Below are 16,044 nucleotides of genomic sequence, written 5' to 3' on the forward strand. Positions count from 1 at the left end.
GTGGGTGCATAGTATTGTGAGGGTGCTGACCACACAGGCAGGTGTCCCCATCTGCACACTATGGGGGGTGCGTCATAGTGGTGTACACCCCGTGATTGCGACCATGTTCCTGTACTGTTACAGGGTCCTACTGCTGCACAGTGTGCCCCACAGCTGACAAGTGACACCTCAAGTCAATGGCCATCACGATGTGTACAATACCTGCACCATGTCACCATACCTGTAGTGTGTCCTGCTATGTATGTGACGTCTCTGTCCACTGTAGCCTGTGGCACCGACCACATGTGTCAGGTGCAGTATATGTGCGGACATGTGTGTCATGTAGGTGTCCAGTCAGGTTGAGGGTACATGTAGTATGCTGATATTGCCAGATGTGTCTGTGATTAATCCACAGCTACACGTGGGGGACCAATAACAGTGCTCCCTGTAGGCACATGCGAGTACACCATAGGAGGGATTCAGGGTATCAGAACCAACATGGTGCTACACATGTAACCGTCACACATACCGTGAACACATCACAATGCATGCTGCACCTGCACTACATGGTATGATTGCTGCATGTTGACAGTACACAACCCATGTCACATACGCATCTGTCAGTATTCATACACAACCACTGCAACATACACATCCCACGCTATGCATACACAGGTATCACATACACCTCTCACTATCCTGTCCACCCTGTGCATCAGAATATATTTGCATAACCCTGCACCGATGGTGTGGATGACAGGGATGCGGCAGAGGCTTCATCATATGCACAGGGTGATATGTTTGCCAGGGGCATAGGCTGCACCAATGGATAACATCATGTGTGTGTGTAAGGGCCAGTGAGTTTACTGGAGATGTCTGTGCAGAATGCATTTGGATGTGGTGGAGCCCTACAGTTGTGTCTGCTGTGTGTGGGTATGTGTGTACACAGTTCAGCCATATGTGATGCCTACACGGGGTATAATTGACAGCCCCAGACTGTACAGTGCAGGTTGTACAGCTCACTGTGTCCGTCCACGGCCATGTGACCTGTGCCTGCCTGGGGTTGCATGGGCAATACCAGGTGGAGGTACAGAGTGGCTACTGTCCGATGACACTTGTCTGCTGGAACCAGGGCCACGTCCACGTGGCCTGCTGTGTCCTGGTGTGGACAGTGCAGCACCAGCTGCACTGCTACTGCTACCGGCACTATACTGGTAGGCAAAACTTAAACTCACCACAACTGTTATCAATAAAAGAAAAAAGACTTTATTTTAACAAAGGTAAGCACTTTCGCGTATCTCCTGATACGCTTCTTCAGACCATGTATACAGTGAATGAACTTTCAGAGAATATATAGTGAAGATACATTCAAATTATTCAATTAATTTAACAATAAAACAATCAACCCTTAAAAGGGAAATGCTTCAAGAAACATGACTATGCATGCTAAAAACTTCATCTGAGCAAAACACTAGGTAATGCAGAACTTTTTCTATTTATAAAAATTTTTTTTTTAAAGTTTAAAATTCAAATAAAAGCATTAACAAAAATGTATGTAAGAAACCTCACTGCTTCAAATTAAGGCATATGAAAACTCATATAAAATATGCCTGTGAAATCTTAATGCACATTAATATACAAACTAAACAGTGCAAAATTCTACAGAATTCATAGGTTAAAGTCCCTGGATAAAAAACTTAAATATTTATGCATAATATTCAAACTATTCTATAAACAGTCTTCTTATTTACTTTTAAACTATATTGCTATTTATAGAAACAAAGTAATGTATATGTATAGAATTTATATAACATTTTCTAGTTATACGGCTTTGTCTGCAGAAAAAATGTAATACTGTAAATCCATGCTAAAATCAGTTTAAAATCAGGTTCCATGTTATAAATATGTATAAATATATATAACAATTAGATGAATGATTAAATAAATAAAAATATATGTATAGATAAATAAATAAATATGGATAAATAAATATACAACTATTCATCTGTGTGTATTCAAAAAAGATCTTAATGAGACATAGGCATTAAGTCCAGGGGGATAGTGACCTTTTAACCTGAGGATCCATTTCAGTTCCTTCAACTCTAATAAATTCATATAATCACCACCTCTAGTGTTCGGTTCTACTATTTGTAATACTCTAAACACAAAGGTATGACCAGGGAAAAGTTGGATATGCTTTGCTAGAGCATTAAGCTCATTTTTATTTTTGATGTCATATTGATGGTTATAAATGCGATTTTTCAACTTCCCCTTTGTCAGGCCTACGTAGAACACTGAACATTGTTCACAGGTGGCCAGATATATTATGCCTGTGGTATCACAGGTAGCCTGGAATCTAGGTACAAATGTATAGGAAAGATCTGGATGTATGAATTCTTGTTTTTTAGTTAGATACTTACAATAATTGCAATGGTTGCAAGGAAACGTACCAAAATTATTCCTTAAATGTACTATATCAAGTCTTCCATTATTTGCCTTATCACATAAAAGTCTTTTTAAATTCTTGTTGTTTCTATAGATAAAGTGAGGGTTCTTACCTACTAAATTCAAAGTACGGTCATCTATTAATAAAACTTTCCAGTTATTGGCAATAATTTTCTTAATATTTACACTATCGTTGGTGTAAGTAGTCACAAAGCTCACCCTCATATCTGTGCTTTTTTTATTTTCATTTGCATGAGGAGGAAAAAATGATGAGTATTTGTATCTAGTTGCAGTTCTAGGTGTTTCTGCTCTATCTAAAACTTGCCTTCTGATATTCTTTACTAACTCTTGATCATAGCCTCTATCTAAAAATATTTTTTCCATTTTGTCAGCCTCTATTAATAGATCCATGTTGTCTTTACAAATCTTAGAGAGTCTAATAAACTGACTTTTAACTATCCCACTGAAAACATGACATGGGTGCATGCTATCATAATGTAAAATTGTGTTTCTCCAACATAATTTTCTATACAATGTTGAAGTCAGTGTACCATCTCTAATATCTAGAGAGACATCTAAAAAACATACCGAGTCAAAAGAAGTTACTGCTGTAAATTTGAGAAAATTTGTCGTGCTTTCAAGATAATTTTTAAATAAATAGAATTCTTCTGTGGAACCATCCCAAACAATTAAAATGTCATCTACAAAACGTTTATAGACTAGAACTTTGCTAAAATAAATGCTTGTAAAAACATATTCCCTTTCCCAGTGATATAAGACTAAATTTGCATACGTATTCGCACAAGGGGTGCCCATGGCTACCCCAGATACTTGTAAGTATAGGTTACCTTCAAATGAGAATACATTATTATTTAAAACTAAATCTAGTAGATGGCATATTAAAATTTCCTGATTCCTGTCCACAGAAGGAAAGACTTGGAGTACTTCTCTTATTGCTTGTATCCCTTGATCATTAGGGATAGAAGTAAAAAGAATTTGAATGTCCATAGACACTAATAAATGTTTACCTTTTATAAGAGGTGTCTCTAATGTATCTAAAGCTGATAATAGCTGATAAGTGTCTTTAAGGATACTCGGGACCTCATTAACTAAAGGTCTAAGTGTGTCTTCTAGATATATGGAGATATTTTCTGTGACCCACTTTTCACTAGACACAATTGGACGCAAAGGAGGGGGAAAGGTACCTTTATGAAGTTTTGGTAAACCCTTGATGATTGGAACAACTGGGCTATCATTAAGTAAAAACTCATAAAGACTAGGTGATAACTGATAACACATAAGTAGATCATATAAGTTGTCTTTGATAGCATGAATGATTCCTGAGAGCTTTCTTTGATCTATCCTTAAATAAGTCGCATTATCATTTAACATGTCTAACATCAGGGTTTGATAATTCTCAGAATCAAACAGAGCAATACCACTGCCCTTGTCTACTGGTCTCAATACAATAGAAGAATCATTAATCAGCTTATTTAAAGACAATCTAATATCTCTAGACATGTTAAAACACAAACATTTTCTTTCACCACTAAAGAAATATTGATATAAATCTTGTTCGCACATTTTTATAAAAGATTCAACATGTGCTGGCAATGGAGGTGTATAAGAACTTTTCTTTTTGTGGAAATGCAAACCAGATACATTCTCAGTCTTATGTCTTGAAGCGTCTTTATAAAAATATAGCTTTAGAGCAACTGCTCGCCCAAACAACCGTAAATCAATAAGTATGTCTGATAAAACACTGCCCTGTGAAGGGACGAATGATAGTCCTTTGCTTAACAAGTCTGATCATTTTTAGAAAGTACATACCTTGACATGTTAAAGTACAATGGTTCTAATGTTTTTGTCTCCTTCTCTGATACGACGCGTTTTCTCCCAAAAACTTTCGTTTCCTGGTCTCCCAACTGCCAATACGTTTGCGCGTTGAATCTTGCTTCCTTATTGGAAAGGGTAAAAAACGAATACTATCCTGGACATTCTGTTTTGGTATGGCACCTAAGTGTTTTTGAAATTCAATAGCTCTGTCCGCTTCTTGATTCGGAAGTGGAGTTGAAGTCGCTGTTGCAGAGACTACCCTTGTTGGTATCTCTGGCGGCGTGGTGAACGCTTCTTCTGTGACATCATCCTGTATCAATGGCATGGGGACTGAGCTCAAAGGACCAATAGAAACAGGGGCTGTGAGTGTTGATTCAAGAGGCGCCAAATTATAAATTTGGTTGGTAGCTGGTGAGTTAGAGTCAGTGCTCCTGGGCCATACGAAGACCCGCCCAGTAGAAAAATCTCTGAAGTCTCGCTGCAATTTCTTCAGCTTAATTTGTTGTAGTCTAGAGGCATAAGAACTTACTTGACTATAAATGTTATCAAGTTTCTTACAACAAAAATCTTTGCTGAATTTCTCCCTCAGTTCTTTGTTAAGTATATTAACTTGAGATAACAGTTCATTTTCAAGAGGGGTGAAATAATCAATTAGTAATTGCATGTATTTGAAACTGGCATCAAGGTTAATCTCCTGCCATTTCTTCAGGAGAATGGGATGAGAATCACCATATGAAGGCATGCATAATATACGCATGCCTCGTGGAACTAACTTAAAATGCAAACACGCTTCCATATGTTTGCATTGCCACATAAATCGCTGAAGTTTGTATAAGTCATTTTCAAGCATTTTCGTTTTTGTATTAAAAACTTCTAAGTTATCTATAGTGGCATTAGCAGTATTAAAAGTGGAAACATTTAAGTCCAGAGCCAATAAAGGATTAGTTTTACAAACTGTAATAGCAGTCCATTGTTATTCATTCAGCAGGTTCCTCGGTTCTGGGTTGTAATCCAGTTCCACATTCAGGTTTGCCATGTCGTGTGTAGATGCAGTTCCAATAAAGTTGAAGAGAAGGAACAAAAAGACGAACCACAGCTACTGAAGAGTTTTCAGTTAAAAACTATGCAAAGTACTGGTAGGCAAAACTTAAACTCACCACGACTGTTATCAATAAAAGAAAAAAGACTTTATTTTAACAAAGGTAAGCGCTTTCGCGTATCTCCTGATACGCTTCTTCAGACCATGTATACAGTGAATGAACTTTCAGAGAATATATAGTGAAGATACATTCAAATTATTCAATTAATTTAACAATAAAACAATCAACCCTTAAAAGGGAAATGCTTCAAGCAACATGACTATGCATGCTAAAAACTTCATCTGAGCAAAACACTAGGTAATGCAGAACTTTTTCTATTTATAAAAAAATTTTTTTTAAAGTTTAAAATTTAAATAAAAGCATTAACAAAAAAGTATGTAAGAAACCTCACTGCTTCAAATTAAGGCATATGAAAACTCATATAAAATATGCCTGTGAAATCTTAATGCACATTAATATACAAACTAAACAGTGCAAAATTCTACAGAATTCATAGGTTAAAGTCCCTGGATAAAAAACTTAAATATTTATGCATAATATTCAAACTATTCTATAAACAGTCTTCTTATTTACTTTTAAACTATATTGCTATTTATAGAAACAAAGTAATGTATATGTATAGAATTTATATAACATTTTCTAGTTATACGGCTTTGTCTGCAGAAAAAATGTAATACTGTAAATCCATGCTAAAATCAGTTTAAAATCAGGTTCCATGTTATAAATATGTATAAATATATATAACAATTAGATGAATGATTAAATAAATAAAAATATATGTATAGATAAATAAATAAATATGGATAAATAAATATACAACTATTCATCTGTGTGTATTCAAAAAAGATCTTAATGAGACATAGGCATTAAGTCCAGGGGGATAGTGACCTTTTAACCTGAGGATCCATTTCAGTTCCTTCAACTCTAATAAATTCATATAATCACCACCTCTAGTGTTCGGTTCTACTATTTGTAATACTCTAAACACAAAGGTATGACCAGGGAAAAGTTGGATATGCTTTGCTAGAGCATTAAGCTCATTTTTATTTTTGATGTCATATTGATGGTTATAAATGTGATTTTTCAACTTTCTCTTTGTCAGGCCTACGTAGAACACTGAACATTGTTCACAGGTGGCCAGATATATTATGCCTGTGGTATCACAGGTAGCCTGGAATCTAGGTACAAATGTATAGGAAAGATCTGGATGTATGAATTCTTGTTTTTTAGTTAGACACTTACAATAATTGCAATGGTTGCAAGGAAACGTACCAAAATTATTCCTTAAATGTACTATATCAAGTCTTCCATTATTTGCCTTATCACATAAAAGTCTTTTTAAATTCTTGTTGTTTCTATAGATAAAGTGAGGGTTCTTACCTACTAAATTCAAAGTACGGTCATCTATTAATAAAACTTTCCAGTTATTGGCAATAATTTTCTTAATATTTACACTATCATTGGTGTAAGTAGTCACAAAGCTCACCCTCATATCTTTGCTTTTTTTATTTTCATTTGCATGAGGAGGAAAAAATGATGAGTATTTGTATCTAGTTGCAGTTCTAGGTGTTTCTGCTCTATCTAAAACTTGCCTTCTGATATTCTTTACTAACTCTTGATCATAGCCTCTATCTAAAAATATTTTTTCCATTTTGTCAGCCTCTATTAATAGATCCATGTTGTCTTTACAAATCTTAGAGAGTCTAATAAACTGACTTTTAACTATCCCACTGAAAACATGACATGGGTGCATGCTATCATAACGTAAAATTGTGTTTCTCCAACATAATTTTCTATACAATGTTGAAGTCAGTGTACCATCTCTAATATCTAGAGAGACATCTAAAAAACATACCGAGTCAAAAGAAGTTACTGCTGTAAATTTGAGAAAATTTGTCGTGCTTTCAAGATAATTTTTAAATAAATAGAATTCTTCTGTGGAACCATCCCAAACAATTAAAATGTCATCTACAAAATGTTTATAGACTAGAACTTTGCTAAAATAAATGCTTGTAAAAACATATTCCCTTTCCCAGTGATATAAGACTAAATTTGCATACGTATTCGCTCAAGGGGTGCCCATGGCTACCCCAGATACTTGTAAGTATAGGTCACCTTCAAATGAGAATACATTATTATTTAAAACTAAATCTAGTAGATGGCATATTAAAATTTCCTGATTCCTGTCCACAGAAGGAAAGACTTGGAGTACTTCTCTTATTGCTTGTATCCCTTGATCATTAGGGAAAGAAGTAATAAGACTTTGAATGTCCATAGACACTAATAAATGTTTACCTTTTATAAGAGGTGTATCTAATGTATCTAAAGCTGATAATAGCTGATAAGTGTCTTTAAGGATACTCGGGACCTCATTAACTAAAGGTCTAAGTGTGTCTTCTAGATATATGGAGATATTTTCTGTGACCCACTTTTCACTAGACACAATTGGACACAAAGGAGGGGGAAAGGTACCTTTATGAAGTTTTGGTAAACCCTTGATGATTGGAACAACTGGGCTATCATTAAGTAAAAACTCATAAAGACTAGGTGATAACTGACAACACATAAGTAGATCATATAAGTCATCTTTGATAGCATTAATGATTCCTGAGAGCTTTCTTTGATCTATCCTTAAATAAGTCGCATCATCATTTAACATGTCTAACATCAGGGTTTGATAATTCTCAGAAACAAACAGAGCAATACCACCGCCCTTGTCTACTGGTCTCAATACAATAGAAGAATCATTAATCAGCTTATTTAAAGACAATCTAATATCTCTAGACATGTTAAAATACAAACATTTTCTTCAACCACGTGACCTGTGCCTGCCTGGGGTTGCATGGGCTCTACCAGGTGGAGGTACAGAGTGGCTACTGTCCGATGACACTTGTCTGCTGGAACCAGGGCCACGTCCACGTGGCCTGCTGTGTCCTGGTGTGGACAGTGCCGTACCAGCTGCACTGCTACTGCTACCGGCACTATGTGAGTGGGCATGAGAGGTGGCACTCACACGTCGACTTACACTAGGTGGTGTTGCTGGCCTATGCTCACGTGTCCTACGCCTCACCCCTACCAAGTGTTCCAGCACAGACAGCTCACACTCGTGGATAGCCATGGCTCGGTCGAGGATTCCAACCATTTCACCTAATCGCCTATCCAGTACATTAGCAATCTGCTGTTGAGCATTTGCCAATGACTGGATGTTGTCAGTTAGGGTATGGATTGCAGCCCTCTGCAGCCTCTGTCCTTCTTGGTTCTGCCGTTCTGCACGTGCCTGTGCCGCCATTACAGTCTGGAACATGTGTCTGGTGATACCAGCTGCTGCACCCTGTACTGCAGGTGCATGTCTGCCAGAGGTCCTCCTACGAGCAGCACCAGCCACATGCCTGTGTGGCACATCACCAGTCATTACACTGGCAACATGGTGTGTAGTCACACCTTCTGTAGCCACCACACATTCGGTGATATGGTATGTGTTGGCATCAGAACTGTGTGCGGGGTAGAGGGGGACATAAGTGGGATGGTAACCAATGGCACAGATTCAGCCTCTGATAACCCTGCCTGTACCTCATGCATATGGTCATCACTGCTAGTATCTGTGGGGACACTAACATCAGATGGACCGCAGGAGGGTAACGCACCTACACCACCTGTGAATGCAAATAAATACTGTAAGGTACATTACACACAGACACACACAGACACACACAGACACAAACAGACACACACAGACACACCATGCATGTGATATTTCAGATGGCATGCAGCATTCCTGCACTATAGCACAGGGAATGCAGCTCAGACATTAATAGTGTTAGTATGCATACCACCCTGGGGTGCACACTACATCAAGCAGGTGTCATATCAGTAGTCATGCAGTACACACAATTATGGTAGTTTGCATGCATCACCGTGATACACCATGTGGCCACGAACAGGTTAACAGTACACATGGCTGATGTTACCTTGACATGTAATCCGCTGACATGTGCAGTAGCATGTATACATGTTTGACACAATGGTGTCCTGACACATGCACAGCATCATAATGGGCTTCACAGTGCAGTGTTGTGTGTACAGCCTACAGATAGAATGCATGTTTAGCAAATGTGCATGTGCAGGTGAGGTTAGTGTGAGCCATGTACATAGCTGTACAGTGTGGAGTACAGGCACTGTGCCATTGCATGGCAACATGACGCATGTATGTTGCTGTGCAATGCATAACATGGACGCATTGCATTGCCATGACTGCAACACAGTCATGCTGTTCCACAGATCGTATATGGCAGACATCGGTGACACCTCCAGTAGCTGCAGACAGGCATTCCGGTTGTCCGGTGTAACACATCAAATGTACAAGTGGTCCACTATGGCTATGATTGCACTATGTGTGGACAATGTGCAATGGGGTCTATCCACATCAGAAGTACTGTGTGGCAAAATGCCTGTGGCTATCACCCATGGCCATGTGTGAACGGGTCTTGGACAATTGTGTGTGATGGGCATCTTGTACACGTGTCTGTGGTGTCCCATGTGACATACACCCATACATGTCAGAGTTGTCACAATCCACAGGGCTATGCAGATGACAGTGTGGATGTTTGTTATGTCGGGTGTAGGTCATGTGATGGTGTGACAATATTGCAGACAGAACACCACATGCTTGGGACATGTCGAGTGGTGTGTCACAATGTGTGCACACAATGCAGGGGCATATGTCACAATGGTGACACCTGTGTGCTGCCCATATCACAGCTCACTGTGTGGTACTGTGTGCATACCAAAAATGTTGTTCCAATGCATACTACATATGCATCCATTGTAGAACACCTCCACCGTTGTATGCATAGCTGACCACACATATCACATTGACAGGTACTGTGGTTTCATGCCGGTGTATAATAACGGTTGTATCTATTGCACATGGGTGGCATGTGTGTATGTCTGGTGGTGCAACCTGTATAACGTGACTGGAACAAAAATCAGGTGTGCATGTTATACCTGACCACATGGCAAATAACTCTACACTGTAACATGCCTGATACTGACAACAGTCTCACCTGCGACGGACCCATGTCTGTGTGACACGCGAGAGGTACCTGTATAGGGGTGACTTAACAGTAGAAACATTATCCATGACTGTATGACAGCCACAGGTTGCACTGTGCATGTGAACACATTTACCTGTGTGATAGCATATGGTATGCACATGTCTGCATACACAACGTAGCATATTGTAGTATGCAGCTTGTGTGCCCATATACCTGGCATGTGTTGTTACTTTACATGATGTACAGTGACACCTGCAACTACATTGGATATCATACTCATATGCAGGACTGACTTACCAGGCAACTCCAGGCTCATTGGTTGGGAGACACCCACCTCCACGATGGCGGCTAGTGTTTCCGCATGCTGTTCCCTGGGTGTCCCCAGACTGGCCAGTGGCTCCTCTGTGTGTGTGAGTGGGGGCTGGGTGGGTGGCCCACCACCTGTTCCACCTTGTTCTCTGGTGATTGCAGTGGCACGCTGTTTTGCATGCCGTATCAGGTCCATGCAGTGTCTGCGTACCTGCTGGTAGGTGCAGTTGTTGCCACCCACATCATTCACCCTCCTGCGTATATCCTGCCACAGGTCATCCCGCTGCTGAGCATGCTGTGGCACATGGCTGAACAGCACATCATAGTTGTCATGGAGCAATGGAATTATGACATCATCCTCCTGGCGGCTGAAGGCTGGGAGTCGTGAACGTGGCATTATCTGTAAGACATAATGATGGTGACAGATCACATTCTCACTGATGTACTGGCATACCACTGAACATACATTGCTATGACATGTACTACATCTGCACAGTAATCTTTGAAAAGCATCATGACACTGACACAGCTGACGTGTTTCTGTCACACCTGTCACACCATTATGCAGTGGATATCATATCATATCTCTGTGTCAACTCATTACAGTGTACATACTCCATGTAGATGGTAACTTGCTGTGGCCATGTGTACTTGCCTGCACCTGTGTTCTTACTAATCTGCACTCGGCCCGATGTGTCCACAGTACTACTGTTCACCTGGATGCTGTGTATATGTCACATAGCAACACAGACGCAGTCGTTATGGACTTCAGCAGTGACACTGCACACATACACATGGACACCTGTACATGCATGTGTTTTGCCATATACATCTACTCAGCACTGTACGGGTGTTGAACATCCTGCCATGGCTCGCCTGTATTGCACATGTGATACACATGGGACAATGTCTATTCATATGACATTTGCAGGTATGGTCAAACATAGCATGTGCGCACACGTTTTACACGCTGTCACACAGCAATTGTGACAACACAAGGTGCATCAGTGCCACATTACTGATCCAGTCAGTTGATAGTGCATGTACCATGTGGCCATCACACCATGTATGACTGTGATGACACGTGCAGCCTTGATGGACAGGGTTGCATGGTATGGCAGGGTATATCACATATATGGCACAGGGATGTATCCAGCCTGTGGGAAACCAGTATTAGGACAGTGGCTGTCCATTAAATATGTCATTTATATAGGTATATGGACATGTCGCATGTCCATCATCATGGTGTAGACAATGTCCTTCTGCAAGGTAGGCAGCATGCTGCATGGTGGGGGTGTGTATTGTGCATGCTGGTATCACACATCCATGCATAAACATTACCCCTTACAGGTGCTATGTGCTGTAATATTGTTCAACACAATGCTGTATATGCCCGCACGGTGATATCCCGTGCACATGGATGGTACCCTGACCTGACATGGGTACCTCATATGACTACCTCCAGTGCCTGCAGTCATCACCATTTCGGCGGGTGCGCCACACAGCACCATCACTTCCACAGTGACCATGGTGTTGAGCACAGCCTAGGTATTCATTTATGGGGACGGGGATGTTCACATAGCAGTGACAATGCTGGTATCATCCATCAGACCGTACACTTATGACACACACCTCACACACACAGCCCATTCAGTATGTTGTTCGCAACACTGTCACAGCAATACTGCTAGGTCAGGTCCATTCCCAGCCGTACATACACAGATGCATAACATTTCTCTCTGTGGCATGGGCTACAATGACGGTGGGGTTCAACACATACCGTGTTTGACTGTAGCTGGTGCTGATGTTCTGTGCACATGTCAACACATTAACCCTGTTCTACTGTAGCCAGCGGTGATGTGCTGTGCACATGTCACTCTTGCACATTGTGTTGATGTCTGTCTGTCAACAGGCCACTGGTGGAACACACGAAGGTATTTGTAATCAAATATACATGCCGCCCTGTACAGCTGTACTGCTAACATCTCAAGTGCTAATGTGTCATGGACATGCACACCTTTACTCATCACCTCTTGTGGGTTGCTATTATCCAACACCCTATATGTATTGTATGGTCAAGCTATGCACCTGTGCAGGACATGTGAGCATGTAATGCGCTACTGATTACCTTTGCACCCATTGCACAACTTGTCACACAGGTACACTGGCAGTCATACACTTCACAGCTTGCTGAAGGTACGACAGGTGTTGTACACACTTAACACACATATCCTGTGGGACATGGTCATATGTACAGGCATGTCCAACTGTCACGTACCAGTGCTACCCCTATATGATGGATATGTCTTACATGTGGCAATACAGCAACTGTCACATGTACTCGTTCAATGCTCACCTACCAACATACAGCAGTACAGCCTGTGGGTGATGTGCTTCTGCATCCATGCTGTGCCCATAGCTGTCAGTTGTACATCATTACATGCAACGTACCTCATTTGGTGTTCTAACAGGTGCATGTTCATCAAGGTTCCACATTGGAAGGGTCTGTCACACATTCATTGTTGTACATGGTTTACATGCCAGCCATGGCTTAATAGATGTCTTAATAGATGGGAATCATAGTAATTCATTGGGATATCATATTTATACATTAGAGCAGTGTATTTCAGCCATCATATACCCTTCCTAGTTGACACTGTTAGTCAGCCAGTAGTAGGTGTTCTACAATCTGCACATTAGTCACACAGTACGAGGGCTAATGTTACTCATTTTGGGGACAGGGTGCTGACAGCTGTGGATGGGGGTGATGCTGTCGACAACCATGACTGCACCTGACGGTCACTTCTGGATGTGTAACATTAACATCACACACCTACCATCACATAGTCCCACATCATCTACAACAATGGACATTCCTGCAAGAACAACATATGCAATATGTCTGTATAACCACTGTAGGCACCACTGGTGGCCCCCATCATGGCAGCCAACATCACCAGTGTATATCTCGCAGACTCATGGGTAACAACATTCACAACACACCAGTCATGGATGACTCTGTTGTGAATCACAATGCAGTTCCACACATCATGTTACACAAGGCATTATGCACTTAGATGTTGCGGACGGGTGAACACCTCTGCAACTCAACCTACGCACACATGACACATCACCTGGTACAATATATCTCTCATACATCATGTTATTGTGACTGCCCTGTGATGGCAATACACAGACTACGTGTGCTGGGACATGCAATGGCTCACCAGTGTTATAGCCCTCTGGGTGTGTGTCTAGCCATGGTGTACATTCGGCATTGGTCTGGACACAAGAACACTGTACATTGACCTACTGTGTCACTGCAACAGTTGCCTATGCTCCTATTGTTATTGTACAGGCATGTGGTATCTGACTGCTATGACAGTCCAGGTCAAACACAATGCTGTGGCACACATGACCTGCAGCCATCAGCCTGGGGAGTAGAGCACACATGTACATCTTCACATGCTATACTGCCTCTCTGGCAGTTTCACATAACTGTCACCAGCAGGGCAGTAACTGGCAAGCATGACATGGGGTCATGTGGAACAATGCTTGCATCTTCCACTGTGATGCACACAAGTGAGGCACACATACTATTGCACCACTCACATATCTCTGCAGTGACTGTGGCCTGCCTCTATGCTCTGCACAGAACACCTGTGATGATGGATTGTACACGGACCATTCCTTTCAGGCACATACCTGGACCGGGACACCCACAGATGAGGGGTTCACACATCACACAGTGCTTTGCACACATCCTGGATAGTTGCTTAGCACAATGCATCATAGGTGCTCCATGTGCAGATAACTGTGTTTGTGACCGCTATACACATTGTAACAAGCGACAGAGTCGACATTTTACACCACAGGTTACATACCTTCTGTGTTGTCATAGTGGACATTGGGCCTCAGACAGCTACTACTGATGTGTGCTGACAGTAACCCACACTTTCCTGGGATAGACACCCATGTACCTACACATGCTTGAGTCATGCACTCCGCTCAGCTGGATAAAACAATACACAACACATACAATACCTACACTACCCTTAGCATGAACACTACTCCATGTGACTGGTGTGACACACCTGGGGTTATCCCCTCTTTGGTGGATTCAAAACATATGCGACACGGCCTTGCTAGCCACATCCTGGAAACACACCCATCACATCATACACGGAACATGTGTACTACAACAACTACTACAGACATCTGCTGACAGCAGTTTTTAACATCATGACACCCAAGCAGATGGACACTACACATACATATGCTGACACATACCACAGTGCACTTCTGTAGCATGTACACAATTGCAGGAATCATGCTATTCCACACAGAGACATGGCGGTACTGACCAGATAACAGACACCACTGTGGTGGTCATGTCCCATGAACATATGATGTACAACCACAGGTACAGGCTGTAGCACAGTGGTGTACATTCACATGTGTGGTGTGCATCACTTGTCAGCCATGGTGGGTCCACAAGGTCCATCATCATATACTCCAAGGCTAGCTACCTAAACATGACTGCCACACATTGCGGTGTGGGGCCTCAGGCATTGTGGTGGTATGTCAGTATTCTTTGGCAACATCCACATCTGATGTCACATACAACAGTCAACCAAACATTGCAGACTGAGGTAATGTTGGCAACGTGCCAGGCGATGGCGTACTTACCGACAATACACCCACTCACTCACTACAGGGTCGCAATCCATACATGAACATCATAGTGTCCCTGTGGTCACATACACAGTACTGACATACACACAATATGTCCTGGGACACTGGCCCAATGTCACCTTCCAATGTCCCTGGCTGTAATGTCCCACCAACCTGTTCAGTATATGTCTCCACACCAGGCCACTATATTCACTGCTAGCCTTTTGTCGGACATTGTAGACCCTGAATGCCACACAGCAGCATTTATTGCACTACACACAGGTGGCACTGCATTGCACGAGTGGGACTATAGTCATACACTCCTGACTGGACCATTCTGCATGGCGATAGGGCACATCATCAGGAACGTGATTCCCACAGACATTGATGGCCTCCAGTCCTTTCCTAGCACCCGGGGTTGGGCTTGTGAATGCCACAGCAAGGCACATACACATGCTGGGCACCTGTCATACAGTTGCTAGGGCAGTTGATGATGGTACGGAGGTCAACACATCATACATTGTCCTCACATTGCCTTTCAGCACCATTCCACATTCTGGTATTGACAACATACACATCCACCTGCACATCATACCCTGTGTCTCGGGATGTTATGCTATGTGGCTCATGGGCAGTAAACACAGTGG

Source organism: Protopterus annectens, chromosome 3.part0 (genome assembly GCF_019279795.1).
Source record: "Protopterus annectens isolate FY-2018-M chromosome 3.part0, PAN1.0, whole genome shotgun sequence".
Taxonomy (NCBI): Eukaryota; Metazoa; Chordata; order Ceratodontiformes; family Protopteridae; genus Protopterus; species Protopterus annectens.